General features: G+C 35.3%; 1 pseudogene across 1 annotated transcript; it reads right to left on the reverse strand.

Annotated features, from left to right (window-relative positions):
• Window positions 1–4,522: 4,522 nt before the first annotated feature.
• Window positions 4,523–20,064, reverse strand: LOC306661118 (meiosis-specific protein MEI4-like; annotated as a pseudogene). The gene is made up of 2 exons: window positions 20,034–20,064; window positions 4,523–5,655 (listed from the first exon to the last, which is right to left on the reverse strand). The product of its transcript is annotated as a meiosis-specific protein MEI4-like (transcript).
• Window positions 20,065–20,522: the final 458 nt, after the last annotated feature.

Here is a 20,522-nt window from a genome sequence, read left to right on the forward strand (position 1 = left end):
AGAAACAGGGCACACAGAAGAGCCTGTAGGCCCTCAGATCTCTCCAGCCTCAGCCTCTGTCTGAGTAAATGCCTAGGAGACACCAAGTGAGAAACACCCAAGGTGTCCAGTCAATCCAAAAACCTATGAAAGAGAAAACAAAACAGTGTTTCCTGAAGACACTAAATTTTGAGGTACTTTGTACATAGCAATTAATCCCAGAATAGCAATTAATAAAATGTAATAAATTACCTAATTATAATTAATATTACAATAACTGTTCAAGTATTTAAATAGTTAAAAGGTTTAAGAATGCATTAATAATATTCTGTATCTAAAATCCCAGATCCTTCCAACAAAAACTCAAAAGTAGGAGGAGACAGAAGGAGGAATGAAAATGGTAGTACACTCCTCAACTATACGAAATTAGAAATAGATGCCATTTCACAAATTAAAACTACAGTGAGATTCCATCTTGCTACAGTCAGAATGGAAATTATCGAGAATACAAGTAACAATAAATGTTGGTGAGGATGTAGGGGAAAAGATACACTCATACATTATTGGTGGGACTGCAAATTGGTATGACCACTCTGGAAAACAGAATGGAGATTCCTCAGAAAACTTGGAATAGAACCACCATTTAACCCAGTTATCCCACTCCTTGGTATATACCCAAAGGACATAAAATCAGTATACTATAGTGATGCGGCCACATCAATGTTTACAGCAACTCAATTCATATTAACTAGGCTATGGAATCAACCAAGTTACCCTTCAACAGATTAAGAAAATGTGGTACATATGCACAATGGAATATTACTCAGCCATAAAGAAGAATGAAATTATGGCATTTGCCAGTAAGTAGATGTAACTAGAGACTATTATTCTAAGTGAAATAAGCCAATCACCAAAAACCAAAGGTCAAATGATATGTAGATGCTAATACACAATAAAGGGTGGAGGAGGGAAGAATAGAAGTTTATTACATTGGACAAAGGGGAATGAAAGAAAGGGAGGAGGGATGGAAATAGGAAAGACAATAGAATGAATCAGACCTAACTTTCCCATGTTCATATATGAATACATGACCAGTGTAACTCCACATCATATACAATGTCAAGAATGAGAAGTTATACTCCATGTATGTATAATATGTCAAAATATACTCTACTGTCTTGTATAGCTAAAAAGAACAAATAAAAAAATTTTTAAAAGAAAGGATACCATTTCATTCCTTACATTGATGGAGATGCTCACATCTGATTTATTTTCAAAAGGAAAATGTTTTGTTGTGCTGATTAAAAATAAATACTAATTATAAAATATTTACATGATTCAGAAAAGAATAAAGAAAAAATTAAATATCATTGGCAATCTCATTTCCAGAAACATTACCAATACCCACTGGTGCATAATCTTGACTCTTTAGATGCGTCACCTAACATCCTGCTCAACTCAGAGGTAAATGACATATTTAAAAATGGTTTCACATTGTATTTCTATTTTTTTTTTAATTTTCATTCAGCAGGTATCTTTCTAAAGCATAGTCATCCTAAAAATTGTTTCACCACTTCAAAGGGTGTGTCCCTTCCCTCTCTGCCAACAAAATGAGATCCTATATAATTAGAGAGTTGGCATACACCAGCAGCAGCTCTCTAACTTATGACAAATTACAGGTGATATGCTTTAAATGCAGCACAACTCTGGAGCACTTTTATTATAAGTACAATATTTCACACCAAATGGATCATATTATATCAATGTTTCTTTTTTAATTTTCTAATTTTAATTATTAACTGACAATAATTATACATATTTATGGGCAACAGTATGGCATTTCATGTATATTATGTGCAATGGTCAGGTCAGAGTAATCGGCATATACCTTGCCTCAAACATTCATTATTTCTTTGTCTTGGGAACACTCAAAATCCTCTGCTAGCTATTTTGAGAAACCCAGTTTAATTATTATCAACCACAGTTGTCCTACTGTACTATGTAATCCCAGCAACTCAGGAGGCTGAGGCTGAAGAATCACAAGTTCAAAGCCAGCCTCAACAAATCAGTGAGACCCTAACCAACTAAGCAAGAACTTGTCTTAAAATAAAAAATAAAAAGGGCTGGGGATATGGCTATGGCTCAGTGGTTAATTCCCAGCACCAAAAAAAATAAAAATAAAAATAAAGAACATTAACAGTTACTTCTCCTTAAAAAAAAAAGTATTCCTCCTAGTCAACTGCAAGCTGTTCTTGTTAGATAATGATGCAGGAAGGCATTTGTACTCATTGGAAACCTAACTGGTCATGTCCCTAAATTTAAAAACTATTCTCTTAAAAATCACTATTTATTTCTCAACACCTGTATCAGAGAATACCAATCCAATTAGATGGTCTAAGAGTAAAAGAAGTCTTTGTTCAAGAAGTTAAAAAAATTCTTTCACAAACAATACTGAAAGGGTCCTTCTCATTCATTCCTCCTTGGACCCCTATGCAAGAGTTCATCTGGGGATACAGCCAACCACAGAAGTACTAAATCAATGGGTTTGTGCATAAGCAGCTTCCCTAAAAATCTTCAAAAGCCCTCCAGAATGGCTTCACAGCACGTCCTCCATCCAGCAGAAAAGAAGGGTTCCTGGTCTCCAAGGTCTTGATGGTACTTGACATTATCCAACTTTTTACCCATTACTGTTCTCATGTGCAAAGTTTTAACCTGCAGTTATTCAAGTTGTTTCACTTCACATGCTTTTCAGTCCTTTTGATTTTTCTTTTTGAATTGTCTCTTCATATTCTTTGCTAATTCTTCTACTGAATTCCTTGAGTTTCAATTATTGGTTTGTAGGATTTCCTTATATGTTAATCTTTTATCGGTTGTTCACATTCCAGATATTTATCCCAGACTATTTGTAATGTCCCACACAAAACAGAAATGCTTAAAGGCTTACTTTTTTCTTTATTTTAGTGATAGATACACACAATACCTCTACCTTCTTTATTTAGTTTTTTTTCATGTGTTGCTCGGGATCGAACCCAGTGCCTCACATGTGCTAGGCAAGTGCTCTACCACTGAGCCACAACTCCAGCCCCCAGAATTGCTTAATTCTAATGTCATAAATTCCACATATTTTTGTCTTTATGTTCTGTGTTTTTATCACCTTATCTTAGAAATCTTTTCTAACCCTCTTGTTGAAAAGATATTCTCCAATATTTTTATAATTGTTTTATAGTTTCATTTTTTATTTTTAGATCTTCATTCAAATGGGGATTGTTTTTGTAGATGGTGTTTGAGGCCTGTTTTTTTCCTCCAAATATTTTGCCAATTTTCACAATAATGTTTATTAAACAATTTGCCACTTCTTCAATGATCTACCACAAAGTTCCTATAAACACATGAATTTCTTTTAGATTTTATCGTATTTTAGATTCTATTGTAACATCTATTTGGCATTTTTAGTACCTGTATTGCACTGCATTACTATACTTGGTAATATATCTTAGTATCTGGTAAGATGTTTCCCCATTTTGCTCTTATTAAAGAATTGTTTTAGATATTTGTGGACTTATGTGTGTCCAATTTACTTTACTTCTGCTGCACTTTTTTTTTTTTTTTTTTTTTGTACCAGGCATTGAACTCAGGGGCACTCAACCAGAACCACATTTCCAGACCCTTTTTGTATTTTATTAGAGACAAGGTCTCACTGAGTTGCTTGGCATCTCATTGTTTTGAACTTGAGATCCTCCTGTCTCAGCCTCATGAGCTGCTAGGATTACAGGCATGTGTCACCGGGCCTAGTAAACAACACTTTTAATAAGTATAAAGTATATTTCTGGATGAATGTTAAAATTTATAGAAGTATCCCTAATGACCTAATTATATACAACTTAACTACATTTAAATAATCATAGGAGTTTTAAAACATTTAATCAAGAATCGAAGCAAGTATTTGTTGAGAACAAGCACTGAACATTTAAAAGAACTAATTAACACTTTTCAAAAGACTTGAGGAATATGTTGGTTATATAAAATTAAAGGCCACAAGGTTTCCAAATGTTAAATCCATCTGACACCCGTTGATTTAAGTGCAATTATGTAAGAAAATGTGTTAAAAATTCCATTTATAGCTAATTATTTTAAACACTTTGTATTGATAAAGTCACAAAACTTTAAGAACTCCTTCATTACCTTTTAGCATCTATTACATGAAAATCTTTTACAATTTAAATATCTGTTATGAGAGACAATTAATGGTCCATTTTAGAGAATAATGGAGCTAGACTACATTGAGGACATAAGATACAATTACATGGGGATGAGGAGAGCATCCTCAACTGAAACAGACTGCTCTTAATATAGAAAGATGATTCTATATTGTGTATAAAATATTAATGTTAATAAAATATTAATATTAATATTTTAATATTATTTTATATACAATTTGAATAACCTTTAAGTTGAATTAATATTTAGAGATCAATTTTAAAACACTCATTTAAAATATTCCTGAAAATATTTAAGCACAAGATCTTCTAATATTTGTAAACAACTAAGGAATTGAGTTATTTTCAATAGTTTCTATCTCTGCTGAGTTCAAGACAATGCCCAGTCTCCATAAATAAAAAGCAAACAGAGGAAATGCATCAGAGAGTTGGAAGATAGTGTCATGATGCTCCTGAAGAAATCTCTTGACTTCTTGGTCATCATGGCTTGTACTAGCACGGTGCTCTTTGGTTTCCTTTTGAAGAAACTGCTCTAGAACCCAGACAAGGAGAAAATATTCCCACAGCGTGTCATGTAGTAACTGGCTTGCATGTCATTAATGGACCCCAGATCATCAGCAAAGCTGTTTATTTCTGATAGAAGTAGAGATGTAATAGATTTTCTCAACAAGCTGCAATGTTCTATGGTTACCAGACTCAGAGACATAACCCTGCACCTGAAACTAGTTTATTTGGTTGTTCCCTCAAATAACCTGAGATAGTGTTTTCTCAAATTCTTCCAACTTCTTAGAACACTTTTTAAGAATATGATTAGATAAGTTATAATCATTGATTCATTTAGGTAAAGTACCAATAACTTATTTCCAAAAGCTTGAAAAAGGGAGTTTGGGATTATGATAACAAGTAATCAAGTCCTTGAGCAACTGACAAATAGAATTAGAGGCTGTGGAAGAGTTTTTTTCCAAGTGGGTTAGTCTATTTTCAGACCACCAGATTCTGTCAAGTTCTTTAGTTCAAGCAGATGTTGCAAGAACTGCCCATAAGAAGACAAAGGATTTTCTGGGGTAGCACAAGGTGTTTTCACAAGAGGTAGCGGTGGGAAAAGTGGGGCTTGCAGCTCTCCGCGAAATGCTGAAACAGAGCGTTCAATTCTCTGCTCATTTGATAAATCACACCCAGAATCTTCCATCAGAGTTAGTGTATTTTCAGAACTTCCAGGTTCCCAAGCCAGCAACTGGGAAGGTTAAGTTTTCACTCTTAAATGATCCTAAACAAATCCTACTCACAAGTTTTTGACATAACCATAGAACTTCGGCTTCTAAGTGTTCGACTTTAGATCTCCATTTAAACTCCTGCTCAGTCACCAGTCTTGCAAGACACTCTGGGTAGTCTCTGCTACTTTTGATTAACTGCCCCAGTCTTGCAAGGCGCGCTGTGTATTCTCTGCTGCTTTTGTCTGCTGGTTTTGATCAACTGCCAAACCCAGAGCCAGTTTTCAAGTTCTCAAATACCACTCTTGAATATCCATCCTGGCTTTTGTCCCCAAGAAATCCACACACCTTTGAGCCAGTGTTTCAGAGGATCCGGCGCAGATGCACTCTCCTCAATTCTGTCTGGACTTTTTATTTTAATTTCATTAAATGTCATTGTTATTGTTGATGTACTAGGGATTGAACCCAGAGGCACTCAACACACTGAGCCACACCCCTACCCCTTTTTTATTTTTGAGACAGGTCTAAGTTGCTGAGGCTGGCCTGGAACCTGAAATCCTCCTGCCTCAGCCTCCCGAGTCACTGGGATTACCAGCTTGCACCATTGCACCTGGCTGAATTTTTTATTTTAATTTAGGAAGAATTTGTCTTTTTAATGTTAAATCTTCCTTCCACAAGCTGGAATCTCTCTCTCTCCATTCACCCCCGCAAACAGATCTTATTTTATGTCCTTTAAATGTACCCCACAAAATTTTTGAATTTTTAGAAAAGTTTCTAGAAATTGTATAGATTTTATTTTTGCCATTATAAACCCAATACCGTAGTCTATTACATTTTTTAATCGGCTACTGTGTAAAAAAAATTCTATTAATTTTTTAATTTCTTGATTTGTGTTCAGCAACTATGCCAACTCTTTTTAACTTCAATAGTTCATTGATTCTCTTGTACTTTCTACAAAGTAATTAAATCCTCTGTACATACTGACAGTTTTGTCTCTTCCCTTAGAATCATATCCCTATTTCTTTTGTTTCTCATATTTCATTGGCCAGGACATTCTGTCCCTTGTCAAACAAAAGGGATCATAGCAAGCATCGTTGTTTGTTACTGACCTTAAAGGGAAGGCTTCTAGAGTTTCTTCATTCAGTTTGATGTTTGAACATTTTTACCAGATCTGCCACTTGGGCAATACAATGTCTAATGGTGTGTTTATTAATAAAGAAATTGAAAACCTCACTTTGAGAGACAGAATTTCTTGCCAATATAACACTGAGCTCCAAACTAAACTAAAACTCGGAGCACATTTTCCCAACTTAAAATACTTTTAATTGTGCCTTTACCTCCCAGGTTTTCTCATTTCCTTTTGCCAAATTTTGATCAGGGGAATAGAGTATAAGAGTATTAGTAGCCATCTGAAAAAAAGGATTAAAACAATTCATGGTTTGAGCTATAGATGCACAAATTCTGTACATGAGGTTATAACTAATGTAGGTAGTTTTCACTGTTACATGTTTTTTAACATTATATTTTTAAGAACAAACCAGTGTCTGAATCCTTTCTCTACCTGGAATGAACTAGTTGTGTGATTTTAGACAAATTATTTAATCTTAAATTCACTTCCTCTTATAAAATGTGCATTATATACATATGGCTCATAGAGTTGTTGTAATAGGAATAATAATAATAATACAAGATTTTTGTGAGAATTATATGATCTCATAATTGCTGGCATTAAGCTATTGAGTTATTATTGTATAAACCTTTTATTTGAATCTCACAAAAATTTTACAGACAGGCAGCGTCTACATGAGTATTTTTTAAATTCAGATACAGGGTTAATATGCAGTGGATATACAACAGTACACTTACAAGTGCTAAAGTGTTGAAATACGTTCCTACAGGTTGGTAGCAGTCATTGCCTGAGCAACTCAAGTACTGATTCTCCAGCTTCTCTGAAATCCAGAGACCTCTTCATGATCCAGCAACTAAAGGCTAACTCCTAACTGGCAGCAGGAGTTGAGAACAGACTGCTTGGCGACCACAAGTTTCCCAATTATTGAATATTTTGAATATCACCATTATTTACTATAAATATCAGGCCTAAAATCAAACCCAGGTCTTCATTACACCAAGTTTAATTAGTATAATGGACCAATTAAGGAGGAAAACAATGGACGATAGTTGCAATGCCTAGGTTTCTATTAAGTAAAAAATGTGACAGTCCACAAGAGGGGAGAGAATCTCAAGAGTGCCTTGCTATTGATGGAATTTAATGCATCAAATAAGAAGTTTTAAAAGTTCAATATAGTAAAGGCTGAGCACTAATAAAAATATGCATGCTCCTTATTTATCTGTTTTATAGCAAAACTGAATGTTTTGCAATAAAATGTGAAATTCTCATTGCTTTTCTAGTTCCTGCTATATGGAAGTCTTGGAAACACTGCAAAGGCTGTTGGGACGACAGTAACAACCACTATTTTGTTGTACATTATAATTTGAAAAGTGTGATATTTTCAGTGGGAAATTTAAGAGAAATTCTAGTATACGAAGTAAGACAAAAGCACTTTACTATTAAATCTCCAGTATCAAAAGTTTTAAATATAAATTACTTATAAGATAAAATAGCTAGGGCTAATTGAGAGACCCTCAAGCAAACAATAAACACATAAATAATCAAAGGTGGCCTTGAATTTTGAGTTCCAAAAGTTTATAAACTTGTAATTTGGAACACGGAATATCTTTTCTAATTGTAAAGATTTTCTATTTTTTTTCCTGATTGCTGGCATACATGTTGTCACTTTAAATAATAAACACTTTGAAATTAAGTCACAGATCATATCCTTTTATTTTCTCAGAAGACCTAGCACACATTAATGGCAGACATTGGTTATAAAATAATGGGTAAATGAATTAAATGATAGATGAACTACCAAAAATAAATTGATTAGTGATAAGATTTCTAGGCCAGCCCAATTCACTTCCCCGATGAAACTCAATAAACATTTATTGATCCTCTATAAGTACTAGAACCTTGTAAAAATGCAAGACCTACAGTGTTTTTACCATTATATTCTTAGTATATCAGAAGTCATAGTGAGTTTTTTTCTGAGGTATTTTGAGTAACCACATCTCTGAAGTAGAAAAGCATGTCCTTGTTAATTCCTTATTTGATAGTTAATATTTTCCTAAAAGAAAGTCCCTTTCCAAAATGTGGCTTTCTGAATGTGGAAAGCTACTTTTCAGGAAATAAACACGTGCTCTCCAAAATATAAAGGAAAAAAGATTCAAAGCAAAATCCTTATCAGTGAATCATACCTAAATTTGATGCTACTTAGTTTAATGTTCAAATCTTTATTTGGCCACAACTTTACTCTCCTCAAATAAAAGATAGCTTCTCATCATGCAGTATTTTAAAATAGGAGGGAAAGCTTTTCCAGGGAATTCAATGTCCTCTTGACCTACCTCCAAATGTTAGTTTAAAACAACAGGTACTTGCCAACCATTTCACCTAGGAACTGTGACTAAGACCACAACACCATGTGATCAGCCATCTGAAACACTGCTGATAAATCTTCCATTAGGACAGGTTACACTGCCATCGTTAACAAGTCATCAGTCAATCTATTGAGAGTCATTTTCTATATCATTTCCTCTCAGAAGGCATGGGGGTCAGATAGCACCATTGTATTAAACATCCCTGGGAAATCTGAAAAATGTTTAAGATGAAGAGGTGGACATGGTGTATTATTTCCAACTTGCAGCATATTTTGAATCTTACACGATCAGACTAGCACACATGTCATTCTCATCATTAGCATCAGAGGTTCCACAAATTGTACCATATGTAATAGAAGGTTCTACAGTTGCAATTTGCTTAACAGACATCAAAAAGAAATTTCATGGTGGATGTTTAATTCCAGGAGTCATTTTCTCTCATTAGAAAGTCAAACCCCAGCAAACTGCAAGATATGAATAAAGCTGACAATTGCTATCAGGAGAAACTTAGAATAATGCAGTATCACTTGGCTGACTGTTAGTGGTTATTTGGGTGAAAATTAGCCTATTACTGGCTTATCTGTGTGTATCTTTTGAGTTTATTCAAGTTAAAACTTAATTTTTAGGTGATATTTAAAGATAAACTCCTTAACTTTTCTAAAACTTGAGAGATGTCTACATATGTGAATTGTTGGTTCATGTGGAATTATAGGACTTTTTAAAAATCTCTATTTGATGCAGTATGGATTTGAGATATTTTTCTTGGGTTTCAAGTTCTATAATCTGTTTTCTGTGAAGCTTACCATAGCCAGTTTTCTTATGAAAGAGAATCAGTTTCTGGGAGTAACAAAGCCCCAAAATACCAAATTTAAGTCCAAAGTAAGCAGTCATCATAAAAAAATAATTGATTAATAGACCTTAGTCATTTTGAAATTATTAATGATACAATTTGTTGACCACTTTTGTAATAGCCACCAGTTCACAACTTGGACTTCTGGAAAATATTATTAATGCAGCTGTTCATGAACTTTTTAAGAACCATAAAAAATGTATTTTTATGAAGAAATAAATTAAATGCAAATAAATATTTAGCATTGTTATAATGTCACATAGAATTTCAAGGTGGCTTCCAGGACAGAATATGTTACTGATTTTTCTCCTGTTGAGCCAATTGCTCCTTCTAGATCTAGATCTGTTTTGCCAGTTCTATTGCAACTTCTTGATCTTTTAACACTTGGTTGGAATGTGGCAGGGCTCTACCTTTAGAATCTCTGTGACACTGATCAATTAACCATTAATCACTTTAAATATCATCTAAATGCTGACAATGCTGAAGCTTTGTTTGGACAACTCTCCTAAATTCCAAAACCATATATCCACTTGCTTCTTCAGTATTTCCGTTTGAATATCTAATAAACATCTCAAGATTTACATGTCTGAAACTAAAGCCCTTGGGTCTAACCTTCTCTCTCCCCTGCAACCTATTCCTTCCATAGTCTTCCCCATCTCAATTAATGGCAACATCTGGTTATTCAGATCAAAAATCTAAAAGTCAGGGCTGGGGAGATAGCTCAGTCGGTAGAGTGCTTGCAAGGCAAGCACAAGACCCTGGTTCAATCCCCAGCACCTCAAAAAAAAAAAAATCTAAAAGTCAACCTTACCTCCTCTCTTTCTCTCACAGCTAACATGCAATCTATTAGAAATGCTTATTGACTCTACCTTCAAAAATAGTGGAATATCACCTGGCAATGGAAAGGGTAGACATACACACACTCAGAAGAGTGTCGACTTTTAGCCAAAAAAGTCAGATGCAAAAGAGTATGTAAAGTGTAATTCCATTTACATGAAGTTCAAAAACTGGCCAACATAATTTATGGTAACAGAGATCAGAATAATTTCTTCCAGGGAGTTACTGAGGACATTGACTAAAAACCCACAAAGGAATGTTGGGAGAATTGAAACATTCTGTAGTTTGATTTCAGTGGTGTTTACAAGGATGCATACACATGCTAACATTCAAACTGTTCACTTAAATTTTATTAATTTTATTGCTTCTATATCATATCTCAAATAAGCATCAGTATTTATAGAATGTATACAGCTGGTATCTTGGAAGGGTGAAAAAGTCATAATACTCCATCACACAATAGGCTCTTTGAAAAGATTAAGTTATGACTCACATACTCCCCCAGTCATCTAAGCAAAAGTCAAAAGTTAGCATGGGACAGGCCTGTGGGCAGCTTATTGTCCTGTGGAGTAAACCCCAAGACATACAGGAGACCACAAGATTTTTGAAAAGTTTACACCAACAGAACCAGTTTCAACTGGAAGAGACTGAGTGAGGATGAATAAAAGAAGCCTGCTGACTCAAAATTCTATGGGTAGAAAAGAGACTGATTAAACAATGCAGCTGCAAGCTAACCTCAAAAGTAGAGCCACAAATGGAGAGTGGAGTCAAAAACCATAGAGGGTTATTCCCAGTAGTCTAGAAAACACAATGCTGGTCAGTCATCTGGATTTCAAAAATGCCTGGAACTGGTTACTTCCTTTTTCCTCCATTTACTCTCTTGTCTATAGCTCTTATTCTATGGCTGTTCCATCACTGTGTTTCAGGAGCACTGACTTGTTTGAGTTTCACAAGAGAACTGTGCCTCACGATGGCCCTTGTCCATAGCTGACTGGAGCATGAGATTTGGCAGTATCAGGGGTGAGTTGATGATTTAGATGAGATCTTTTGTTGCTGAAATGGGTTGAGGTTTTTGAGATGTTGGGATCTGGTGAATGCATTTTGTACATTGGACAGATATGAAACTTTGGAAGATACTGGAGGGACCAAGTGAGGTCAAATAATGCTCCCCAAAGATGTTCACATGCTAATCCCTGAAACCTATGACCACGTCACACTGCATGCCAAAGGGACTTTGTAGTGTGGTTAAATTAAGTACCTTGAGATATGGAATTATCCTACATTATCCAGGTAGGTTCCAGTTACTTATAATGAGGCTCTTCATAAGTAGAAGGATAGGACGGAGACAGAGGCAGGAACAGAGACAGAAACAGAGAGACAGAGATTTGATGATGGAAAAACAAGCCAGGAGCCAAGGAGTAAAGATGGCCTCTGGAAGCTGGGAAAGATTAGATTATTCCCCTGCAGCTTCCAGAATGCAATTCTGTGACCTCACTTTTGGCCAAGTAGGACTTCCACCTACAGAACCCTTAAAATAATTAATTTGTGTTGTTTTACAGTAGAAAGTTTGTTACATATTGCAGCAGCAAAAGGAAACTCATGTACTCCCCCGCATCTTATTTTCAACTTGACAACTGGAGTAATCCTTTATAAAACATATGTGTCAGATCACATTGGTTCTTTTGCAAGATCCTCCAGTCTCATAGCTACTTCCTTCTTGCAGAGGAAAGAGTCCAACACCTCATCTCTACCTCCAGACTCCGCACGCCTCTTCCTGGCACTTTCCACAACACCTTTCCTTCTCTTCACCGCCTGTGTTCACTCTTCCCTCCTCAGTGCACCCAAGTTGCGTGTTTTAGGCCCCTTCCCAACTCAGACCTTTGCCCTTGATGTATAACTAAACTATCTGCCCTTGGAAAAGTACCTTTCTTTCTCAACTTTTTCAGGTCTTTGCTCAAATGTCATCTTCTACATAAGGTTGTCCCTGGCCTATTTAGAGCTGGGCATTCCTTGCCCCAGCCCCTTGCACTCACAAGTCTCCTTTCCACCTTGATTTTTTTCATTTTTTTTTTTATGACACAAATCTTCTCCCAATTTGCTCTAATTTTCTTTTGTTCATTGTCTCTCTTCTCCCAAAAGAATGAGAGCTCCCTCAGAATCATAACACCACCTAGCACCTAGCAGACACTCAATGCTTGCAACATAAATGAAGTTAATGTATCACCTTTAGCGACTTTTAGGAATTTCACTCAGCTCCTTGAAGGCAAAAGCCAGATCTTTCATTGATAATGGAAATATGTCTCTTCCCCTAGCTGAGGACTACACCTAAAGTAACCACTAAATACATACTTATGGCATTGTTATGCTTTTTAATTGTAGTAAAATGTTAGTAACATAAAATTTACCATCTTAACCATTTTTAAGCATGCAGATCAGTGGCATTAAGTATCTTGACACTGTCGTGTAACCATCACCACCATCCATTTCCATAACCTTTTTATCTTCCCAGCTGAAACTCTGTACTCTCACTCTCCATTCCCTCCTCTTAACCCGCCCGCAGCTCCTGGCAGTCACCAGTCTACTCTCTGTCTCTGTGAATGTGACTACTCGCGATACCTTGTAGAAGTGCTATCGTATTGATAGGAGACAGACAGATGTGAATGCTGTCAACATGAGGTCAAGGGAATAATTCCATAAAACGGGCCCACTGGGGGCTACAGTTGTGGTTCAATGGTAGAGCACTTGCCTGGCATGTGTAAGGGGCACTGTGTTTGATACTCAGCACCATATAAATATAAATAAAAATAAAACAAAAGTATTGTGTCCATCTATAACTAAAAAGAAATTTTTAATGGCCCTACTGTACTGACCCCCATGCTTTCTTTATCAAGAAACAGTTTACCTGTAGCCCTGCCTGGCTTAAGTAGACAGGATATGTTACATTCCTCAGCAAACTACCTGTTATCTGCAAGGAAATGCAGGCAGGAAATAACATTGATAAGAGGAACCCAAGTTAATTTGAAGGGAGTGGAATCTCAGGATCATATTGTGATTCTATGTTTAATTTTGGTTAAGAATTGTCATGCTGTCCCACAGAAGCTGTCCTGCTCCAATCAACAATGCACAAGAATTCCAACTTTTCTATATCACTTTCTATTTTTTTTTTTTTTTTGTATTTTTTCAATAGTCATCCTAATGGACATGGAGTGGCTTTGATTTGTGTTTCTCTGATAATTATTGATGACAAGCATCTTCTCATGTGCTTATTAGTTATTTGTATATCTTCCTTGAAGAAAGTCCTTTGCCCATTTCTTAATCCAACTTTTCTGTTGAGTTTTATGATTTATTCATATATTCTGGATATCAATTCTTATTAGACATGATTTGCAAATATTTTCTGCCATTTAATGGACCAATCTTTTACTCTGTTGAATAGTGTCCTTTGATGCACAAAAGTTTTTAATTTTAATAAAGTCCAACTTATTGTTTTTTTATTGCCTGTGCCTTTGGTGTTTAAACCAAAAAATCATTGCCAAACCTAATATCATGAAGTTTTCTCTGTTTTCCTCTAAAAACTTTATAGATTTAGCTCTTATACTTAGGCCTTTGATCCACTTCAAGCTAATTTTTATATGTGGTATCAGGTAAAAGTCCAACTTCTTTTATTTGCATGTGGATAGTCAACCTTCTCAGCACTATTTGTTGAAAAGACTGAGCTTTTCCTACTAAATGGTCTTGGCACCCTACCTGTGGCATTTTAGTTAACTCACCTCTTAATGAGTTCTGCTCTATAAAAATATTATAAAATCAAAACCTGTACATTACTCTACAACACATACAACCAAACCAATGAGAAGTTATTGTCCATGTCCATTTGTGTAAGAAGTGTCAGAATGTATTCTACTGTATAACCATGCTGTATTCTACTGTTATAACTAATTAGAACAAATAAAAATATATTTAAAAAAGAAAAAAATCCTATATTATTAAATCATGGTTTTTTACAAGGAGTATTAAATTCATTTCTTCTACAAGACATATACTTTGTGAATGAAACAGAAAATCAACTTTCTTTTTCACTCTCTCACTTCTATAGGATTTGACTTTCAGAACACTGCATTATGTACTACCTATACCCATTAGCCTGTAAATATTTTTGAAAAATATAAGAAAGTAGAACAAATGCTTAAAGAAATAAAATCTACCTAGAATAGAAAGAAAAAGATTTCAGTGTACTGGATTCTTAGTATTAGTTACTCTTAGTTTGTCAAGGTCAGTCTACTTATTTTGGGTTTTCTTCCTTAAATCTCCCTGGCTCTACCAGCTACTCCACCCCAACCTCATCCTATTCCCTACACAGATCCCATTGGCCCTGTGGATTGTATATCAATACATCCTAGTCACTTCCCTATCTAAAGGGAAGTAGAGGACTCATGAAAGTAAAATTATGGTGATGAAGTTAGATCCTTATTATTCATAATTTTTAATTTCTATTCAATATTTATATGTGATTTGGCCAAAAACATAGGTAAAAGGAATGATGGTAATAATAATACTAATAGCCGTAGAAGTAAAGGAAGCAGACATTATTAAATCCTTATAAGATACTAGGAACTTAATTTTGAATTTCATTTAATTCTCAGAATAATTATCTAAGATAGGTACTATTATTCCATTTTAGAACTGAAGAGATGGAAACCCTCTAAGAGATTTTCATGACCACGCAGGTCACAGAATAAATTTAAAAGGCTGTCTTTTAAATTTTTTTATCTGTGTATAATAATTATAATAATGAACCCTTATGGTAGGGTTCATTGTGAAATACTGGTACATGCCCATAATTGGATCAGTTTCATTCTCCAGTCTCTCCAACACCCCTTTCTCTCCCCCTGATCCCCATCCTTTGCCCTCTTGGTCTCCCTTCTATTTTCATGAGATCCCCCTTTTTTTTTTTTTTTTTAATTTTTTTCACTCTACCTTTCACATATGAGAAAAAACACACACACAGCTTTTGACTTTCTGAGTTTGGCTTATTTCACTTAACATGATGCTCTCTAGTTCTATCCATTTTCCTGCAAATGACATAATTTCATTATTTTCCTGCAAATGACATAATTTATGGCTACATAAAACTCCACTGTGTGTGTTTGTATTATGTGTATGTATATACATATATACGCATACACACATATATATACATATTATATTTTCTTTATCCATTCATTGTTTGGGACATCTAGGCTGGTTTTATAGTTTGACTATTATGAATTGTACTGCAATAAACATGGATGTGCATAAAAAATGGTATAGTTGGGTCATATGATAGTTTCATTCCTATTCTTTTGAGGAAACTCCATACTGATTTCTATAGTGGAAACATTCCCACCAACAGTGCCCAAGTATTCCTTTATCCCACATTCTTGCCAGCATTTATTGTTACTTGTACTCTTGATTGCCATTCTAACCAGAGTGAAATGAAATCTCAGTGTAGTTTTAATTTGCATTTCTCTGATTGCTAAATATGTTCAGCACTTTGTCACATATTTGCTGGCTATTTTTATTTCTTCTTTTGAGATATGTTTGTTTAGTTTCTTTATTCATTTATTGATTGGGTTATTTGGTTTCTTGGTGTTAGATTTTTCGAGTTCTTTATATATTCTGGAGATTAATCTTCTGTTGGAAGGGTAGCTAGCAAAGATTCTCTCCCATCCTGTAGGTTTCCTCTTCACACTTTTGTTTCCTTTGCTGTGGAAAGATTTTTTTTTTAATACCATCCCATTTATTAATTCTTGGTATTATTTCCTGAGCTTTAGGAGTCTTATTCAGGAAGTCATTGCCTATGCCTATATATTGAAACAGTGCCCCTATGTTTTCTTCTAGCAGTTGCAAAGCTTCTGTATTAATTCCTTAGTCTTTGATCCATTTGTATGGGGCTGACATTTGTATGGGGTGAGCGATTGGATCTAGTTTTATTCTCCTACATATGGGTAGCTGGTTTCCCCAGCACCATTTGTTAACAAAGGCGTCTTTTGTCCAACATATGTTTTTGGTGCCTTTGTCAAGGATCAGATGTCTGTATCTGTGTGGGTTTGTCTCTGTCTTCTATTCTGTTCCGTTGATCTACATGTCTCCATTTATACCAGTACTGTGATGTTTTTATTATTATAGCTCTGTAGTATGATTTGAAGTCAGATATTGTGATGCTTCCAGGATTACTCTTTTTGCACAGAATTGCTTTGACTAGTCTGGGTCTTTTATTCTTCCATATGAATTTTAGGACTGTTAAAAAAGAGAGTTTTAAATCCAAAGCCTTTGCTTTTAATGATACCAGTATTTCAAATGCTTTAATTCGTCAGTTACAACTTGCACATGTTTGAAATAATTGGTATGCAATGTGTAATTCTGTCTATTTCTTTATATTTTTCTTCAAAATCAAGACTTCTCTTTTAAAAACATTTGCTTTCAAAAGCATGAAAAAGAACCAGAGAAAGGTTTGCTATATAATGCTATTTAAATAACCTGCTAAGACTCTAAAACCTTTCACCTTCTTTAAAGCTAAAGATTTAAAGTATCAGAAAAATATTACAAATGCCATTAACAACAAACAATGATCTTTAGAATTAATCAGAAGAATTAAAAGTGCAACTGATCCACTATCTGATTTAATGCTCTTTGAAGCCTATAATCATGCCAAAAAGACAAGAAACCATTTCCTGTCCCTTCATGGTACATGCTCCTCATCATGGGGAACATGTTGTCCTACATTGGGTCCACAGGTGCTGTCACACCAACAGCAAGCCAGTTTGGGACAACTGCATAAGCAGGGAGCCAAAGGCTCAGGTCTGCTTTAAACCTGCAATAATGAAGGAAATAATCCAGTGGAAGGAAGAAATAAGAGGTGGAAAACAGGTAAAAATAGAAGGTTTAGGCCTCTTTAAAAAGAAAATGGAATTAAGAACTAAGGCATGGTTTTATAATGAATATAAAACTATGATAAAATTTTTAACAAACAGAACCTACATATGGATAATTTATTTTTAAACTTGTTAGTACTAGCAATAAATACTTAAGAATTTTCACCCCACAAACTGACCCAGTTGCAAGACTGAGGAAAAAACACAGCTGCTCTTGCACTTACCCTGGGAAACTTCAGTCTCCACCCTGGAGATGCTCCACCAGGAGGTCTATAGTCTCTCTGCTTTTACTCCCTATGAATATGGCAAGTATACGGGAACCCATAAATGGAATTAGGTCTGCTTCTCTTATTCATAATTTGTCTTGTTTAATTTCAACTATGGATATTAATCAATTTCATCATTAAATGGCATTTAAACACCCCTATGTGTTGGAGTCTATGACAAAAAAAGAAAACTGCAGTTGCAAATTGCACTAATTGATATCAACATGGATAAACCTAGACTTAAAAACAATACTAGTCAATCCTAGAATTTTTTCTAATAGTTAAGTGATTACAATAACTCACAAGCAGGATCATCAGAAATGAATAAAAATCATAATTCAATTTGACTAAATTTAGAAGGGGCACTTACCTGAAACAGATGAATCAATAAAGAGTTGAGTACATTTTACATGACCAGAAAGTATAATATTTGGAGAATTATCTACCAGATAACTATCTTGGGCAAAAAGAGGAAGGCCCTAAGAGGCTAAGGAACTTAACAGAGATTCGGACGACAGCTTCAACATTGGAACCACCCTGAGACAAAGTAGAACCCCCACATGGCCACTAGGAATTTACCACACAGTTTTAGCAGCAGCCAGATGACCTTTCCCGAGACCATAAAACATGGTACTCCTGAATAAAGACTGAAGCTAAGGAAGGTACTGTCCTAAAGGATGTCGTCTGCATAGTGTCCTCTAGTGGCCAAAATGTTTCACTGCATGTTAAAAATAGAAACCTTTCTTAATAAGCTCAAGAATCCGCTGAACACCATTTGATATTGGGTAGTCATTCTGGTGATTATTTCTCAAGTTTCTGCATTATTGTCCACTTATCTTTATATCACCGAAAAAAGCAAATATAATTGAAAGCATTCTGACTTAGTGGCCAAAAGGAGGTGATACAGCCTCCTATTGAGGGGTTAGATAGCCTATGGGGGTAGCACCTTGCTGTGCCCTTTATTGGTTCTGAGTCTGGATAACTTTTTTGAATGAATCAACCTTTCTTGTTCTCAGATGACATATCTCTAAAATGGGCAACAACTTGATGATTTTATTATATCATAAGATCACTTCATAGTAATCCTGAGATAATAAATATTATTAACTAAACTCACAGCCACCCTAACTCAGAATCTTTTTTTTTTAAGTTAAGGCCATTTTTGGTGTGTGTTTTCTGTTATTTGCAGTGATCACCATCTTACAGATACCCTGGACTACTATAAATGAGTGTTTTAACTAACATTTGTAATCCTACCATAGGCTGAACTTTAGTATTCTAAAGTTATCCCAGTATATACATTATCCAAACTAATAATTATGCTCCTGAGAAAACCGAGGTCAAAAGAGCTTAAATGCCGGGCCACATAGCTGGCAGAGCTGGGACTGCTAACACCCAATATTCCTGACTCTGTCCAGTGCCCTTTTGTCACAGTTTCCTCATTCTTCTTCTCAATCAGTAAGTCACCACAAATCACACCCCAGTCCAGGGGAACCCAGAAGCCAACTGCTTCCTCAACACATTTTACGCACTTAACAATTAACCACTCTCAGGGAGAAATGGGCTAACATCACTGCTAAAATTGTAACAAAAAGATATTGGAAGAACAATCATGAAAGCAAAAGACCAGTGAGTTCAATGCATGATTGAAGCGTTGTTTATCAGAGCTTGATGCACAAAAAAAGAAAAAATGCAAACAAATGGAGGAGCCATTTTAATGTGCTTGCTCCCTAACCAACTGACAAGACTGCCTCCACCTACTTCTCTGTCCTCATCCAGGCCTGTGGTCAGGCTCACTAGTCCTGTTACTAGTCCTTTGACTACCATTCTGTGTTCCTCTAACTTGTCTCCTGCTCTTCCTTCTTCTTAGGGATATAATTTAACAGCATGACCATTAACACCATGGTCAAATCCAAAACCTGGAATCTCCTTATCTTTCTTTTACATCCCAGACCCAAACCACTGGCAAATTCTGTTGGATTTACCTTCAAGAATACATTCCAATTCCAGTCACTTCTGACCAACTACACAGCTACGTGTTGGTCCCATTCCTTCATAAAACTTCTCTTTGCTAACTACTACAATGGCCTCCTAACCAATAGGAGACACTCTTATCTGTTGTACCCCAAAACATGCTGGACAGTGTCACTACTATGCTCACACTCTCCAATAGCTTTTCATCACATTCAAAATAAAATCTAAGCTTGCAATCACATCTTAACACACTTTCCAATTCCATCTCCTTGCTTATTTCACTTTACACTGACCGGCCTCTTTGCTGCTACTTGAAAAGGTCATGCTTGCTCCGAGCTTAGGGCTTTAGCCAGCGTAATTTTCTCTGCTAAATGGCTTTGTTCTCCAAGTTTTCCAATAGGTGGCTTTCACTTCACTCAGATCTCAGTCCAAATGTCACCTGTCAGAGAAGTGTTCCCTAATTTACCTAAATTATAATCCTTATCTTGCTTTATTTTTTCTCAAAGAATTTATCATGACCTTAAATCAAGTTACATATTTGTTAACTTATTTATTGTTTGTTGTTTACACTAGAATATTAGTTTTGTGGTGGCACAAACTTATTCTTTGTTCATGTTTCTCCCCAAGAATCATGCATAGCACAGTACTCAATAAATATTAATAAAACGAATTCATACCTCCATATGTTCTCTAAAGTTCAGTGTAATACTCAGCATTTTCCAATGTGAAAACATAATCCATGCACTAATCAACTATTTTTATATATATATCATCACAATTTT

This window comes from Sciurus vulgaris, assembly GCF_902686455.1.
Source record: "Sciurus vulgaris genome assembly, chromosome: 5".
NCBI classification, from domain to species: domain Eukaryota; kingdom Metazoa; phylum Chordata; class Mammalia; order Rodentia; family Sciuridae; genus Sciurus; species Sciurus vulgaris.